Source organism: Crinia signifera, chromosome 7, assembly GCF_055691185.1.
Source record: "Crinia signifera chromosome 7, ASM5569118v1, whole genome shotgun sequence".
In the NCBI taxonomy this organism is placed as follows: Eukaryota; Metazoa; Chordata; class Amphibia; order Anura; family Myobatrachidae; genus Crinia; species Crinia signifera.
The window spans coordinates 167,807,842-167,824,598 of record NC_139223.1 but is presented as its reverse complement, the minus strand read 5'-3'; the positions used below and the strand labels follow the sequence as shown (position 1 = coordinate 167,824,598).

The 16,757-nt window shown below is 48.4% G+C and overlaps 1 protein-coding gene across 1 annotated transcript in view; it reads left to right on the top strand.

Annotated features, from left to right (window-relative positions):
- Nucleotides 1-15,757: 15,757 nt before the first annotated feature.
- COL5A2 (collagen type V alpha 2 chain) overlaps nucleotides 15,758-16,757 on the top strand; it is a 174,400-nt gene continuing 173,400 nt past the window's right edge. The window contains exon 1 of the mRNA XM_083154257.1: nucleotides 15,758-15,887. The gene's annotated coding sequence lies outside the window, so the exon portion shown is untranslated. The remainder of the gene's footprint in view (nucleotides 15,888-16,757) is intronic.

Sequence of the window (16,757 nt, the reverse complement as noted above, 5' to 3'; positions counted from 1 at the left end):
GCTGGACGCCTTTCCACAGTGCGCTGCAGTGGCAAAAGACAGCAGCCAGGAAGGATACGGGCAGTGCACACAGAAATCACAATTGGATGCACTATCACTTATATATTTTTTTTTTTGGGGGGGGGGGGGGGAGGCTGGGGGGAGCACATGGGAGATTCGGTCTGCTGCTGCAGGGGAAGGGGCTGGGGAGAGCACATGGATGATGCTGCACCTTTGTACCGCTATGTGCGCTTGAGCACTGAATAAACTTTTTGAAAAATATTTTACAAAATAAACAAACCAACATTTTTCAATGCTAACTTGTCATGTCTTTTAATTTTTATTTTAAATCATTGAAGGAAGGTTGGATGGCAGTTTATCAGTCCTAAAATGGACAATTTTAATGTCATCCATAGGGAAAAGCAGGGCTGACCCAGGTTCAGTGTAAACGGTGCAGACCTGGGTCCGACCTGGGTCACAGTGCTGTGTAAATGGGGTATGAAGCTGGGTCCAACCCTGGAAACTCCCGTGTTCAAAGACCAGGGTCCAACCAGGGATTTTGGTGCAAAAGGGGTATAAGTCAGAAGCCAATTAACCTACGTATATGTTTCTGGGGTATTGGAAGAAATCAGATCACCCAGAGGAAACCAACATAATCCAAATATACAAACTCCACACAGAGAGTCCTCTGGCCAGGAGTGAGCTCTGCGCTGTGAGGCAGCAATGCCATCCACCATGCGACCCTGCTGTCAATGATCTGGCAGTGGTTGTTGGCTAATGATCAGCAGGATTTATCTACATTACTTCTATTAAAACCACTTTATATTTCTTGCATGATCCATTTTAATGTAAAATAAACCCAGCTGAAAAGAGCAATTTACCAGGAACAACCACTAGATGGCAGTCCCGTCACACCCAATCCTCCAGTGCAGCCCAATTCCCCGTTGGATTCACAGCTCTCCTTATAGCTCAGTGTTTGTGTGACCTTTGGTTGTGATATAAACCAGCTGGAAATGTGCAGATTGTATAAACAGCATTTCCTAACTCCCCACCACTGCCGACTCCAAAACACACATTCCCTAAACTCTGTGTATACTGACAGGACATTCTTGGGTATACAGCACTAAGACCGTCCTCTGCCGCCTTCTCCGGGGGCTGTTATTACTAATCACATGATCTACGCTGCTCGGCGCAATCTAAACATGTAGCGGGAAATACAAATAAATCAAATTATAAGCGGGATTATATGGGATTGTGGTGTGTTGTTAGCTGGTGACGTCAGCGGGAAATCTATAAGTATACAGAAAGATATTTTGCAAACGTTTGGATGGATTTATTCATTTATGTTGCATGCAGCCTTATAAGCATCTATAACGGGAGACCCTCAGGCTCTGATGCTGAGCGGGAAGGATCGCTAGGTCGGCAATATTTAGCAAAAGGTCGACATGAAAAAGGTTGAGTTTTTACTCTCGTTTTTTTCTGTGTCTATGTTGACGTAGGTCACGTCGTCACACTATTATATTCTCCCTTCGGATCCACCGTGATGGTGAAGTGTAAACAAGTCCTTTAAAAAAAAAACATGAAAAAAATACCTTTTACATGTCGACCTTTTGCTTGTGTCAACATTTTGACCTTGTCAACCTAATGCATGTTGATCTTTTCACGAGTCCTGTCCACCAATAGTGTTCGACCAAATGATTGCGTACCTTCTGAGCACAAGAAGATGAACAACAAGTAACACCTTTGCTTACAGTCCAGGAACAGCTGGGAGGCTCCTGAAACTCGCGTGGCACTCCCGACCTCCTGAGAAGGTAGGCAAGTCCCCCGACGCCTGCACGCACCAGTCAGCCCGGCCCCACAGGTGCCTCTGCCCACATTCCCTAGTAATGCCATGCTTCCAGTTGTGTAAGCAGGCCCGCCATCAGGAATTTTGGGACCCGGGTGTCGGGACTCATTTCCAGTCCAGCCCCCGGGCCACCCCCCCCTCCTCACTTGACTTACCGTAACCCGGTTTCTGCTCCCCCATCTCCTCTTCCGCTGAGCTGCAGCCTGGAACGCAGGCTTCTTCAATTCATGATGCCGGCGGCCAATTAAAATGCAGCATTGGCTTGTGAGCCAATCAGAGCTTGACTGCCGTTAGCTGCTCTGATTGGTTGCCAGTACGCGAGTTCTGGCTCAAAAGCTGGTGCAGCATTTTAATTGGCCGCCGGCGTCCTGGGTTGAATAAGCGTGCGCAGTCGGGAGGGTTGCGGTGGGCAAAATTAGCTGCCGGGCCCTTCCCGAGGCCTGGGTCATCTGTACCCACAGCACCCCCTATTGGTGGCCCTGGTGCTAAGATAGAAAGTCGGCTAGTGTCGCGGAGGGGTAAATACATTTAGAATGTTTGCATGCAGGGAGAATCCGATGCTCAGGAGCAGAGGGTTTTGTGGCGGCACCTACAGAGTCTTATGGCTGCGGCACAGAAGTATAGCTGGGATCAGCTGCGTCACAGCATATTACTGTAATAGACAGCTCGGAATGTTAGCAGCGGAATCTGGGCCAACGTACGTGCAGGGTTCTAGAAGGAGTCACTAATTGCAGACAATCGATGTGAGGCCATCCAGTGATAAATTCCAGCAGCTTTTCTAATAGCAGCCCATTCGCAAGATGTTTGACCTGAAACCGGCATTTGTGGGTGTCACCTGGACATTATCTGGGAGTGTCAGGGATAATGCAGGCGTGGCCAGGTGTGTGAGGGGAAGTCATGTGACGTCAGCTCCGCCCCCGATCAGCCTGATTCTATCACAGCCACTGAGTAAGTCCTGGGCTACACACACACTGCACACACTGGGGAATCATTACATGGTGAGCGGCTGTTATCTGGGAGTGTCAGGGATAATACAGGCATGGCCAGGTGTATGAGGGGAAGTCATGTGACATCAGCTCCGCCCCCGATCAGCCTGATTCTATCACAGCCACTGAGTAAGTCCTGGGCTACGCACACACTGCACACACTGGGGAATCATTACATGGTGAGCGACTGTTATCTGGGAGTGTCAGGGATAATACAGGCATGGCCAGGTGTATGAGGGGAAGTCATGTGACATCAGCTCCGCCCCCGATCAGCCTGATTCTATCACAGCCGCTGAGTAAGTCCTGGGCTACGCACACACTGCACACACTGGGGAATCATTACATGGTGAGTGGCTGTTATCTGGGAGTGTCAGGGATAATACAGGCATGGCCAGGTGTATGAGGGGAAGTCATGTGACATCAGCTCCGCCCCCGATCAGCCTGATTCTATCACAGCCACTGAGTAAGTCCTGGGCTACGCACACACTGCACACACTGGGGAATCATTACATGGTGAGCGGCTGTTATCTGGGAGTGTCAGGGATAATACAGGCATGGCCAGGTGTATGAGGGGAAGTCATGTGACATCAGCTCCGCCCCCGATCAGCCTGATTCTATCACAGCCGCTGAGTAAGTCCTGGGCTACACACAGACTGCACACACTGGGAAATCATTACATGGTGAGCGGCTGTTATCTGGGAGTGTCAGGTAATACGCAGGTGTGGCCAGGTGTGTGAGGGGAAGTCATGTGACGTCAGCTCCGCCCCCGATCAGCCTGATTCTATCACAGCTGCTGAGTAAGCCCTGGGCTACACACACACTGGGGAATCATTACATGGTGAGCGGCTGTTATCTGGGAGTGTCAGGGATAATACAGGCATGGCCAGGTGTATGAGGGGAAGTCATGTGACATCAGCTCCGCCCCCGATCAGCCTGATTCTATCACAGCCGCTGAGTAAGTCCTGGGCTACACACAGACTGCACACACTGGGGAATCATTACATGGTGAGCGGCTGTTATCTGGGAGTGTCAGGTAATACGCAGGCGTGGCCAGGTGTGTGAGGGGAAGTCATGTGACGTCAGCTCTGCCCCCGATCAGCCTGATTCTATCACAGCCGCTGAGTAAGTCCTGGGCTACGCACACACTGGGGAATCATTACATGGTGAGCGGCTGTTATCTGGGAGTGTCAGGGAGTACGCAGGCGTGACCAGGTGTGTGAGGGGAAGTCATGTGATGTCGGCAGGTGACTAGGGCAAACGGCTATATACAGAATAAAATGTAGCCTTTATTTAAATGTACTTAAAACTGCAAAATATTACAAAAACATTCAACCTAGACACATGTCGACCTAATGACTGTCTAACAACTTGCTGGTGACCAACTGATCCACACCCTCACAGGGACCCCCCCCCCGATGGGACACCGCCCGGACTGGACACTACAAGCTCCGGAATGCAGAGTTTGATGTCCGGACCGGCATTCCGGGGTGTTGTCCGGGTCCAGTTTTTACTTAGTCCTGTGAAAGTGGCGGTGAGCCAGGTTAAGCACAGCTGTACATGAGGCTGTGGTTTATGTTGCTGGAACAGCGCAGTAATGAAAGCAAGGTTTTCCTATGTGGCACTTCTTCTGCGGCTCAGCTTTATGGAGTTCTGCTGAGTGGGTGAGAGCCGGGCTGGAAAATGTTTCCTTATTCTAGACTTTAGACAAGGGGATAAAAGTTGGGGCGAAAGCCAAGCGCCAGAGAGGATGTTAATGCCCTGAGAACAAATTACAGGCTGGAGATGAAGAAATGAGAACCAACATTTGCAGAATGACCCAGAACTTTCTTTCCTTACCGGGAATACACAATATTGAACTTTCAGGATGATAATTACCTGTCGTAGATTATTTCTTTTACAGTCCAAAATATGGGGAAGAATTTAGAAATCAGCAAATGTTACAATTATACAGGCTACCCGGGGTTTCTGGATTTTGGTAATATATAGTGTTCTGGGAAAATGTATTATATGGAAAAGCTGCTGACTTGCCAAGAACAATGCAGAGGACCCCTCCCCCCAGGTTTTGCTCTGTTATCCCCGCCCCCTTGGAACTATAAAGCAGGGGCGGGCCTAGCAGTCAGTGCTAGGTGATTGTTAGTGTTATCTTGCCTTTCTGCTGCCTATTGATACATAAATTCTTCTTGCTCCTGTTATATTTATAGACCTTGTACCTGTTCAGCACCTGCTCTCATATGTACCAGTCTCCAGACATATATCGGTATCTAGCCCCTGAGTTTGCCTGTTACTGACATGCCTGGTTCTGCATGTGCATTGGGCTATTACTGTGTCAGGCCTACAGAATGAACTGCTGCAGACTCGCAACTTGCTCATTACATGCCCGAGCACAAGACTTAAGACTGGTCGACATACCCTAGGTCGACATGAATAAATTTGACATTATTTTTTAATGTTTTTTTGTGTCTATGTCAACCCATGCCGACATGGACACCTAAACACTCATGTTGACCGTATTCATGTAGACCGGCCCTCCAGATGTTAGTGAACTAACATCCCAGGATGCTTTGCATTAGTTTTGCTATGTGGCCATGCTGAAACTGATGCAAGGCATGCTGGGATGTGTAGTTCATCAACATCTGGAGGGCCGGTGTTGCCCAGCCCTGATGTAGACCATGTCCATGTCGACCTTAAGCTTGCATCGACCTTCTGTGAATATCAACTTAGGGTATGTCGACCATTCTTGGATGCCGACCTAGACATACCGTAGCACCATGGGAATCCTGTCACTGTGTGAGTTTATACCAGGCTCACGCGACACTACGGTTGCCAGGCTTATTATGGTACGTTATTTAACCCTTTGAGCGCCAAGTGAATTTTCCCAAATAGGTGTGAAAATTGCAGAGAAAACATTTGTATTCATCAACATGACCTGTAATGTTACCTTATATAGGAAACTGGCTAATGCTTCGAAAGCTAGCCTGCTACCTTGTACAAACATGCACAAATACTCACCTCTGTGTTTGTGCCTGTGGGAGAGAAAGAGATGTAGTTTCACTCACTGCCAACAGATGGCAGTGTTTCCTAGACACACAGACACTAGACATCTATATAGGTGAAATCATCTTTTTTTACACAACATTTTTTAATTGAATTTATAGAACAAATGTGAGCGATGCTGGGATTTTTAGCAGATATTTTGAACATCGCTCACAGAGATGTTGGCACACAAAAGGTTAATATAATTATGATTTGACTCTGCGACCAGCACAAAACTGCTTGATTACATTTTTATAAAATCACAAAGTGTGATCCTGGAATAATGGGAAATGTAAGTACTGTATTTAAGAACATAAGGAAATATTTTTCCTTGTCGTCACCATAAGACGGTGGTCGGGGGGGGAGGATTTTTTGCATTACAGAGATATTTGGAATTTCAGTCACACAGGTTAGTGGTCAGTAGTCATCTCTAAAATAATATAGAAAATATATCATATAAATAATAAATGTTGGATGGAAGTTAACCACATCTGTAATACTAAGGAGTAAGGTAATGGAACTTTGCTAGGACTCAGTATATGAAATGTGCAGGAAAATCCTGACACAGACGGGAGGAGCTGTAAGACCTCTGGTTTCCCAGAAGAGTTTACCTACTTAACTGAAGGCCTGATTCAAAAACACACAACTGGGCAAAACCATGCTACTATGCTGCAGGTGGGGCAGATGTAACATGTTCAGAGAAAGTGATTGGATGCTTTTGCATGTAAGCCACAAATGTTAGACACCTTTATTCTTACATTGCAAGTCACATTTCAGTTAAAAAACACCTCACCCAATTCTAACTCTCTGCACATTACATCTGCCCCACCTGCAGTGCAGCATGGTTTTGTCCATGTGCTAAAATGGGTTTTACAAGTCTCAGCACGATGTGCCACAGTTTTGCTCTAGAATGCGAAAACTGTGGCAAGGCATGCTGGGACTTGTAGTTTCACAACAGCTTGAGGGCCACAGGTTGGCGATGCCTGGGCTAGAAGCATCAAATCTTGTAATATGAACACATGGTGAGAGGGGGTTGAACGCAGGGCGTACTGTACCCCAGCCCCCCCCCCCCCCTGAAAGGGGGCCCCCTGGCCAGAGCACCCTGGTGTTGTTAGCTTTCCCTCTTATGCAGCAGCAGAACCAAGCAGTTAGAATACAAGCAGTATAATATGCAGTACAGTCCCTCCTGGAATGGGTCACTTTGGGAGGAATATACAATCTAATATACACCCGTCCACCTGTTCTACCTTGGGAACCTAAAATGCCTGGGCACGCCCGCATTTTCCCTGACATATATTTTATATTTACCACCCACAAACACCATGTATAGGCAGCGATGTACTATGGGCTGCTATATGTGTGGATCTGTGCCCTCAAAACATCACAATGGACCAGAGAGCAGCTGACAGGAGGAAGAGACAGGAACCCTCCCATGAAGTGGGAGATTATGAGCTTATAAAGTGCAGTACTGGTTCTATAATGTCTGTGTATTTATCTATTATGATATGTTTAACCTTTTCCTGACCACTTATCTTAATTAAATTTGTGAAACAGCCTGTACTATAGACCATCTGTACTGTAAAATATTAATACTGTATCCCATACTGTATGCAGTGTAGAAAAAGTATTGAATAACCCCCAGAGTTGGGGAAGCGCTGCTGTGGGGGAGCTGCACAAACCATAACATCGCTGTAAATAACCAGGAGAATGTTCTTTTCCTGCTGAATGTTATTTTATGGGACGCACACAATCTCCAAACTTAGGTTTCAGGTATCAGATTATTCTCCAATTTTTTAAAAAAGTGGGGGAGACGGAATGAGATTAAAATAACAGGAGGCATTTTGGATTCATAAACTGTAAGGCGCATTCCTAACGGATTAAGTAGGGATTACGCTATAACCCCCTTCATCTAATAGTGCGGATATTTATTGTTACAATTTGGGATGTTACTTTGTAGTAGAACAATGTTTGGTTTTCTCAGCAGAGATATGAGGCTGTGGGAAGGCTGATGGCTTCCCAGCGACTGTGATGGACACTAGCGCCGGCCGGGCGCTGGTCCCGGCTGGATACTGGTTCTGTGCCGGATGCTGGTTCTGTGCCGGGCGCTGGTTCTGTGCACAGCACATGTGCACAGCGTCTATTCACCCGTGACCTCTATCTATTCATCTATCTCATATCGATCGATCTAGCTTGCTATCTAATTTATATTTTCCAGTATATTTTATCTCTCTCTGCTTTATCTCTCTCTATGCTTTTATCCTTTCCCCCCTTTCTCCAGAAGAATGCTCGGGGTGAGTGTGAGGTAAGAGGGGTGGGCACTGTATGTAACACATGTTTCCACTTTGTAGCATATTTACTAGAGGTGTGCAGACTCGGATTCCGGAGATCCGAGCCCCCACGGACGTCATCATTCCGAGCCCGATTCCGAGCAGCGCACGGAGATTCCCGCCTGACTCGGGTCCGTCCGCTTGATTAGAACGTCATCTCCCGGCGCCGGATTTCGCGAGGCTTTAAAAGTGGCTGCCGCGCCCGCCATCTTCACTCCTGTCTAGTAGTGGGTTGGGAGAGGGTGTGTTGGTGCTGCTGCTGGGGCTTAAACTTGAGCTTGACCTTGTCTCTCAGTGCTGCTGTGTAGTCTAACTGTGTACTTGTAGTACTACTGTCTCCTCTGTGCGGTCTACCTCTGGTGTGCTGTGCTGTAATTAATTATTTTATTCGCTGGGGCTGTCTCCCTCAGTGCTGCTGTGTACTCTGTTCTCTGCTTAGAAGAACAGTCTAACTGTGTACTTGTAGTACTACTGTCTCCTCTGTGCGGTCTACCTCTGGTGTGCTGTGCTGTAATTAATTATTTTATTTGCTGGGGCTGTCTCCATCAGTGCTGCTGTGTACTCTGTTCTCCTCTCTGCTTAGGAGAACAGTCTAACTGTGTACCTGTAGTACTACTGTCTCCTCTGTGCTGGGGCCTACCTCTGGTGCTGTGCTGTGCCTGTAATATTATATTATATATTAATAATTAATTAATTATATTATATATATAGTCCACTGGTGCTGCCTGCACTGAATCTGCCAGTATTATTTAGTTACTCAGTCCACTGTTGCCACTGGCAGCGCTACTGCCTACCTAGTGTACCTACCTAGTACATACTAGGCTGCTATATCTAATTTAATTAAAAAATAATACTTGTGCTGTGTGGGACTGTAAAAAATAATTCCATGCTGCTGGTGCACGTGCCACTGAGTGCCACTGCCAAGCAGAACCTAATAATAAAATTAATTATTATAAATTCTGCTGGTGCACAATACTAGTATTGCTGACGTATCTACCTGTCTTGTGCCTAGTACTACTGTCTTATCTACTGCCATATCTACCGTCTGGTCTGGGGCTCACTGCCTAATACTGGCATACCTGTGTGGTCTGGGGCTCACTGCCTAATACTGCCGTATCTACCTGTCTGGTCTGGGGCTCACTGCCTAATACTGCCGTACCTGTGTGGTCTGGGGCTCACTGCCTAATACTGCCGTGTCTACCTGTCTGGTCTGGGGCTCACTGCCTAATACTGCCGTATCTACCTGTCTGGTCTGGGGCTCACTGCCTAATACTGCCGTATCTACCTGTCTGGTCTGGGGCTCGCTGCCTAATACTGCCATACCTGTGTGGTCTGGGGCTCACTGCCTAATACTGCCGTATCTACCTCTGTGGTCTGGGGCCCACTGCCTAATACTGCCGTATCTACCTCTGCAGTGTCACTCTTACATGAGCCAAGTGTTTGTGCCGCACACTTGTGTGGCTTAGCATAGTTATCCAGCTACCTCGGTGCAACCTTTTGCCCTAAAAACAATATTGTGAGGTGTGAGGTGTTCAGAATAGACTGGAAATGAGTGTAAATGAATGTCATTGAGGTTAATATAGCGTAGGAGCAAAAAAAAAAACACCCAAATTCTGCGATTTTAGCAGTTTTTATGCTTTTTTAACAAGAAAATCAGAACCCAAAACCCCAAAAATCCAAACACAAAACACTTAGGAGGTGTTTTGCCAAAACCCATTAGAACCCAAAACCTCAAGGTAATCAGAACGCAAAACTCAAAACCCGAAAAGTGGCCGGTGCACATCCCTAATATTTACCATGGAAATGATATCTGGGAAGAGGAGCAGAACTGCGGCATTGCAAACATTACACTGTTCCTGATTGAAAGATTTCGGCTGAGGCCTACCTTGGTGTTATGGCTGAGGGCGGCTGATATCCCAACTTTGATATCCTTAAAACCAGGACCCAAGTGGGGTTGGGGCTTAGGAGAGAGTGGGTATGGCCCTGTGCCACGCCCCAATTTTTATCATTTTCAGGGCATGCCCAGCACTCTACTAGCGACTGGGCAGCCCTCGGCACCCTCCCTCCCTCTTCCCTGCACTGAAGAGATGCCATGCACAAGGTCATGGCATCTTTTCAGAGCAGCGGTGGTCTCCTGCTCCACCCAAACTGCCCCCCCCCATCTGTGGGACATTGCTACCCATGAGGGACAGTGGGACAGCCTCCAAATAGGACTGAGGCTCCCCCCCCCGTTAGGGCTGTGGCCTATACTGTTATCAGGGCTGAGGCCTACTCCGCTGTTAGAGCTAACGCTTACTCCACACTTAGGCCTGAGGCTTCCTCGCTGTTATGGCTGATGCCTTCCTTGGTGTTAGGGCTGAGGCCTACTCCACTTTAGGGATGAGGCCTACTCTGCTGTTAGGGCTGAGGCCTACTCCACACTTTAGGGATGAGGCCTACCTTGCTGATAGAGCTGAGGCCTAACTAGGCTGAGGGATACCTAAATATATGCAGGAGGGACCGTAGCAGGCATCCCTGATGGGTGTGGTATAGCAGGTCGACATAGGTCAACCCATGGAAAAGGTTAACACGGAAAAGGTCAACACATTTTTGTGTCAATGTCAGCACCCGTGCGTGGACTCCTAATTAGTGTACCGCGTCCCCTCGCATCTATGTCAGGTGCATCGCTCCACTACCGATGTGCTCGGCACTTTATCGTTCTCAATTGGAGTCCACGTGGATGGTGACGATAGAAAAGGCCCACAAAAAAAAAATTGTGATACAGTCATGCCGACCTTTTTAGCTCCAACCAGGGGGGAGGGGGCAAAGACAGATCTCGGAGTGCATCGGGCGACTTGTGGAACCCAGGAATCAGCAGAAGCCATCGCCCTCTGTACTCCCGTGAAACTAGCCAATTGGAGTCCGGGGGCGGGCTTATGCAGATTCCTGGAGATCCCTTGGTGATGGATCCAGCACATATATTACATATATGATAACATGTATGTATACATACCTCCCAACTGTCACGATTACAGCGGGACAGTCCTGATTTTCGGGTCCTGTCCCGCTGTCCCACCCGCGGCAGGCATTGTCCCGCTGCGGGGGGTGGCAGTTGGGAGACCCCCCAATCTAGTAGAATAGACGCTGTGCGCATGCGCACAGCGTCTATTCTCGTATGAAAATGAGGTCGCGGCTAATTAGCATAAGCCACAACCTCATTTGCATACGACCCGCCCCCTTTTCGGGTGTCCCTATTTCTACGGGTCAGAAGTTGGGAGGTATGATGTATATGTGCTTAGTGATCCCACCCTACATTCATGTCGACTTACTGTCGTGCTTGACGTTCACCATGTTGACCAAGTGTTGTTGACCTAGACATTGTCAGTCCACCATCTGGATACCATTTCCGATACTCCTGCAATCCCTCCATTCCCACGGGCATCCGCAACCCCCGGTGTTCCTATGGAGGATGTGATGCTACTCGATGTACCAATTACTGAAATGTCCAAATATTGGGCCTTATTTTGGTTCATTCTTTCTGACAAAATCCTTCTTAGATGGACAAAACAATGTGCACTGCAGGGGGGGGCAGATGTAACATGTGCAGAGAGAATTAGATTTGGGTGAGTAATTTTGTTTCTGTGAAGGGAAAATACTGACTGCTTTATTTTTACATACAGATAGTGATAGATGCTCAATTAGTTCAGTAGCATTTCCCAGGTGCATGAGGGAGGGGTTAATTACTGGGCAAGTAAAACAAGACATTTTTTCCCTCAGCACACTGAGCAATGCTAGTAACCAATCTAGAACACTACATGATAAAAGAATTCAGAGATATTGGTTACATATACCTGCGCAGGTGTATGCTATGCCCCCAAGCCGCGTCAAGGCTTCTCTGTATATTGGGGGTCCCTAGCGCTATATCTAGGTGCAGGGTGCGGCACCCCAAAAACCATCATAAGCTGGGATGCTTTATTTTTACACTGCAATATAGATCTCACTTTGAAGTAAAACCCCACCCAAATCTAACTATCTCTGCACAAGTAACACCTTCCCCACCTGCAGTGCACATGCCCATCTAAGAAGGATTTTGTCAGAAAGAATGAACCAAAATAATGCCCCTTGAATTGAACTGGACCTAAATACTGCAAGTTCTCTATTCCACACCCCAATGAGATGAAATGAAATCCCCTTTTAATTGTATCCTTTCATAATACCCCTTTTCAGGGGCGTAACTAGAACATTCAGGGCCCCATAGCAAAATCTTTAAAGGTGTCCCCCCCCCCCCCATTACAATGCCCCTAAACAGGGCAGAAGAGAGAGTGAGGGAGAGCGAGAGACAGAAGAGTATCAGGTGGAGAGAGTAATAGAGGAGAGAAAGGGGATGGCCTCCCCATTGATGTAAAGGGAGCTGCGTAGGATGACCCGGCGTACCCGTTTACACCACCCTCTATCCAGGTCCTAGCCGTGTTCAACCCAGGTCAGGACCTGGGTAGAAGTCCCGGGTAAATGGACACGGGTGGACCCATTTACACCGCCGCTGACCCGGGTCTGACCCACGCTGACCTGGGTTTTTGCGGTGGTGTAAATGGGGTATAAATTACATTGTGTAATAGATCCTGAAGGTGGCTATTAGCAGTGGTGGCTCCAGAGGAGCAGCTGCAACCAGGGTTGCCGTCAGAAATTGTGGGGCCCGGGACTGACAAAATCCCGGGCCCCGACATCCACCCCCCCCCCCCAACACCCCCTGCCCGCCGTGTATTAAAAGCTTACCTGCAGGCCGAGGTGGTGGTCCATCCGAGTCCTCTATGATCTGGCTGCGGCAGGCTGGGCGCCCGGCATTCCTGCTGCACCTGTGCCGCTGTGCAGCAGGAGGATCCAGCCAGGCCCTGGGGACTGTCTAAGTCTGTCTTTGTGCGGCGGGCTGTGGAAGACATGCAGCCCGCCGCTGTGTAGTTGTGAGGATGGCTAAAGTGAATGGGGGTGCTGGCAGGCTGCTGCCCGGGCCCTACTGTCTGTCACAGAGGCGGGGGCCGCGGGGCCCGGGACAGTTGTACCCCTAGCATCCCCCTGTCGGTGGCCCTGGCTGCAGCACAGTTCAAAGTTCACCCACTGCTAGTGAGTCAGCTTGGAATGGCAGTTGGTGGCAGTGAATGCGACTCCTTGATTTGTGTATCCGTGTATTAGTGTATCCGGTTGATAGATCTACAGTGTCTAGAGAGACAGTTAATAGATCGACAGCAAAAGGTTGACAGGGCCCACATGTCAACAGGGCCTGCATGTCGCCATGGTCAAAAGGTCGACATTCAAAAAGGTCGACTTGACTTTTCCACTATTTGTAAAAAAAAAAATTTGGATTTTTTTCCTACTTCACCATCCGTGTCGGCATAAAGGGAGAATATAACAGTGCGCCCAAAGCACAGCGAGCCAAGCGCGCCAGGCTAGGGTAAATGTTATACTAATTGATGGTCCAAGTCGACAGGTGTCAATATCGACAACAAGAAAAAATGTGAAAAACTCACATCGACCTTTTCATTGTCGAGCTTTTGTCCCTGTCGACCTTTTGTCCCTGTCGACCTTTTCACCCTGTTGACCTATTGCATGTTGACCTTTGCCTGTTGACTTTCCACAACCCCTCCGGAGCCTCCGCTGGTTCTTAGTCACATTCTGCAGATGTCTAATGCAGAACTGCCGACTGCCAGTCGTGCCGGCACTTTGATAACCAGCGCAGTATCCGGCCAGATGTGTGGCGGCATTACAGATACCGGTTGCATAGTATCCAGCTGCGTCAGCGTATTTGGTGGAGCCACTCGGCGCAGGGTAACAAATGAGGGCGCTGTGCACATCATACTTGCCGACTTTTGAAAACTAGTTTCAGGGAGATTATAGTTGGTAGTAGAAATTTGCAAAGCGCCCCCATGTCATACTCCACCCACATATGTCTAGTTCCATATGTGGAGAGATTGTGAAAAGTGATTGTGAACGTGGCACCTAGAAGCGTGGGTGTGTACTGCTACATCTGAGAGGAATCTTTCATTATGACTTATTAAAAAATGTAGATGATCCCCAAAGCAGTTAGTAAGAGCTACTATACTTGGTAAAGTGCTGGGAAATGGTGCTGATGATTCAGTGTAAATGTATCTGTCTCGCATTCCTTTTTTCCCCAAAAAATGTAACAGTATAATGTGGGCTAGGTGACATGAGGGATATTGCTAGACTAATGAGGGAGAGAGGGAGATTGCTGCTAAATCAGGGAGTCTCCTGCAGGATGGAAGGTAACTATGGTGTAACAGTGTAACGTGGGCTAGGTGACATGAGGGAGATTGCTAGACTAATGAGGGAGATTGCTGCTACATCAGGGAGTCTCCTGCAGAATGCAGGAGGGGAGGTAACTATGATGTAACAGTGTACTGTGGGCTAGGTGACATGGGGGAGATTGCTAGACTAATGAGGGAGAGAGGGAGATTGCTGCTATGTCAGGGAGTCTCCTGCAGAATGCAGGAGGGGAGGTAACTATGATGTAACAGTGTAATGTGGGCTAGGTGACATGGGGGAGATTGCTAGACTAATGAGGGAGAGAGGGAGATTGCTGCTATGTCAGGGAGTCTCCTGCAGAATGCAGGAGGGGAGGTAACTATGATGTAACAGTGTAATGTGGGCTAGGTGACATGAGGGAGATTGCTAGACTAATGAGGGAGAGAGGGCGATTGCTGCTATGTCAGGGAATCTCCTGCAGAATGCAGGAGGGGAGGTAACTATGATGTAACAGTGCAATGTGGGCTAGGTGACATGAGGGAGATTGCTAGACTAATGAGGGAGAGAGGGCGATTGCTGCTATGTCAGGGAGTCTCCTGCAGAATGCAGGAGGGGAGGTAACTATGATGTAACAGTGCAATGTGGGCTAGGTGACATGAGGGAGATTGCTAGACTAATGAGGGAGAGAGGGAGATTGTTGCTATGTCAGGGAGTCTCCTGCAGAATGCAGGAGGGGAGGTAGCTATGATGTAACAGTGCAATGTGGGCTAGGTGACATGAGGGAGATTGCTAGACTAATGAGGGAGAGAGGGAGATTGTTGCTATGTCAGGGAGTCTACTGCAGAATGCAGGAGGGGAGGTAACTATGATGTAACAGTGCAATGTGGGCTAGGTGACATGAGGGAGATTGCTAGACTAATGAGGGAGAGAGGGAGATTGTTGCTATGTCAGGGAGTCTCCTGCAGAATGCAGGAGGGGAGGTAGCTATGATGTAACAGTGCAATGTGGGCTAGGTGACATGAGGGAGATTGCTAGACTAATGAGGGAGAGAGGGAGATTGTTGCTATGTCAGGGAGTCTCCTGCAGAATGCAGGAGGGGAGGTAACTATGGTGCACATGGGGATATCCAGCCTGTTCTCTAAGTGCGGCAGAATAAAAGACGGATCCTGGAAAACTGCTGAGAAGTTTCCTAAACATTGTTTCTGGGGCCCGTGTAACTCTCAGCTGGCCATTCCGCATCCCTGCCATGCAGCTTCCGGAACGTGGGATAATTCCACCCCTGGTGCTGACCCACAGCAGGCATGCACACCGCAGTAATTCCATACGATGATGTCTGCGTGACCCCCCTATATACAGTGGATGTGCTGATCGGGTGTAATCTGATGGCTGCTGCACCGTTAGTACTGTACATGCCGGTTACCGCTGCTGCCTCTGCTGCCTGTTACGTTCTGTACTTTCCATCCGGAAAGCTGGAAAAATAGGGTAAACTCCAGCATGACTAACATTTTCCTTCCACCCAAAAGCACAGGAGACGGCAGGAGGGGTGTGTGTGGGGGGTGGGGGGAGTGACAAGCCCCACTGTCACATCTGCATCTCAGCACAAAGAGAACAACACAATTCTCTCAATTCCTGGGGAACTATATTCTCCAGGACTTTGCCAATAGTATAAATGAGATTTCCAGGCTCGGTTGTCTCTGACTAGGAAACCCCTCTCCCCTCACAGCCAAAGCTTCAAACAGGCTCTCAAAGCCCCCCCTCTTTATTATAGCTGTCCATGACTTTACTGGAGGGGGCTTCCCAGCTGCACAGGTGGGATCTGCAGCGAGCATGGGGGTACGATCACATGTACCATCATGGCTCCGCCCTATTCAGAGCTGCAATAACATGGGGGTGGAGCTACGACGGACCACAAATCAGGCTCTATCGAACCACCCACTTGTGCTCCGTAAGGTGGCAACGGGGAGTGTGAGCAGCTGGATAGGGTTGCAGGGGGCTGGGAGTGCCACACAATTTTTGTGGGTGCCCCCCAGCCATTCTGTGAGAGTAAGTATTTTGGTTATAGTATAGATTATAGACAATATCTAGTTCGACAGTCACTAGGTCGACCACTAATGGTCGACAATGCTCGACATACTCTAGGTAGGTAGACAGTAATGGAATGTCGACACAAGCAAAAGTTTGGGCGTGAACATGGTTAACAGTGAAAAGGTGAAGTTTTTCACATGGGGCCTTATTCTGGTTGGAGCGGCCGGGCCGTACGCGTACGTCCCGGGGTTTTTCATGATCTGCGCATGCGTAAATTCGCTAATGCGCAGGCGCGACCACTCCACAACGCTTACGGACGGGTCTCTA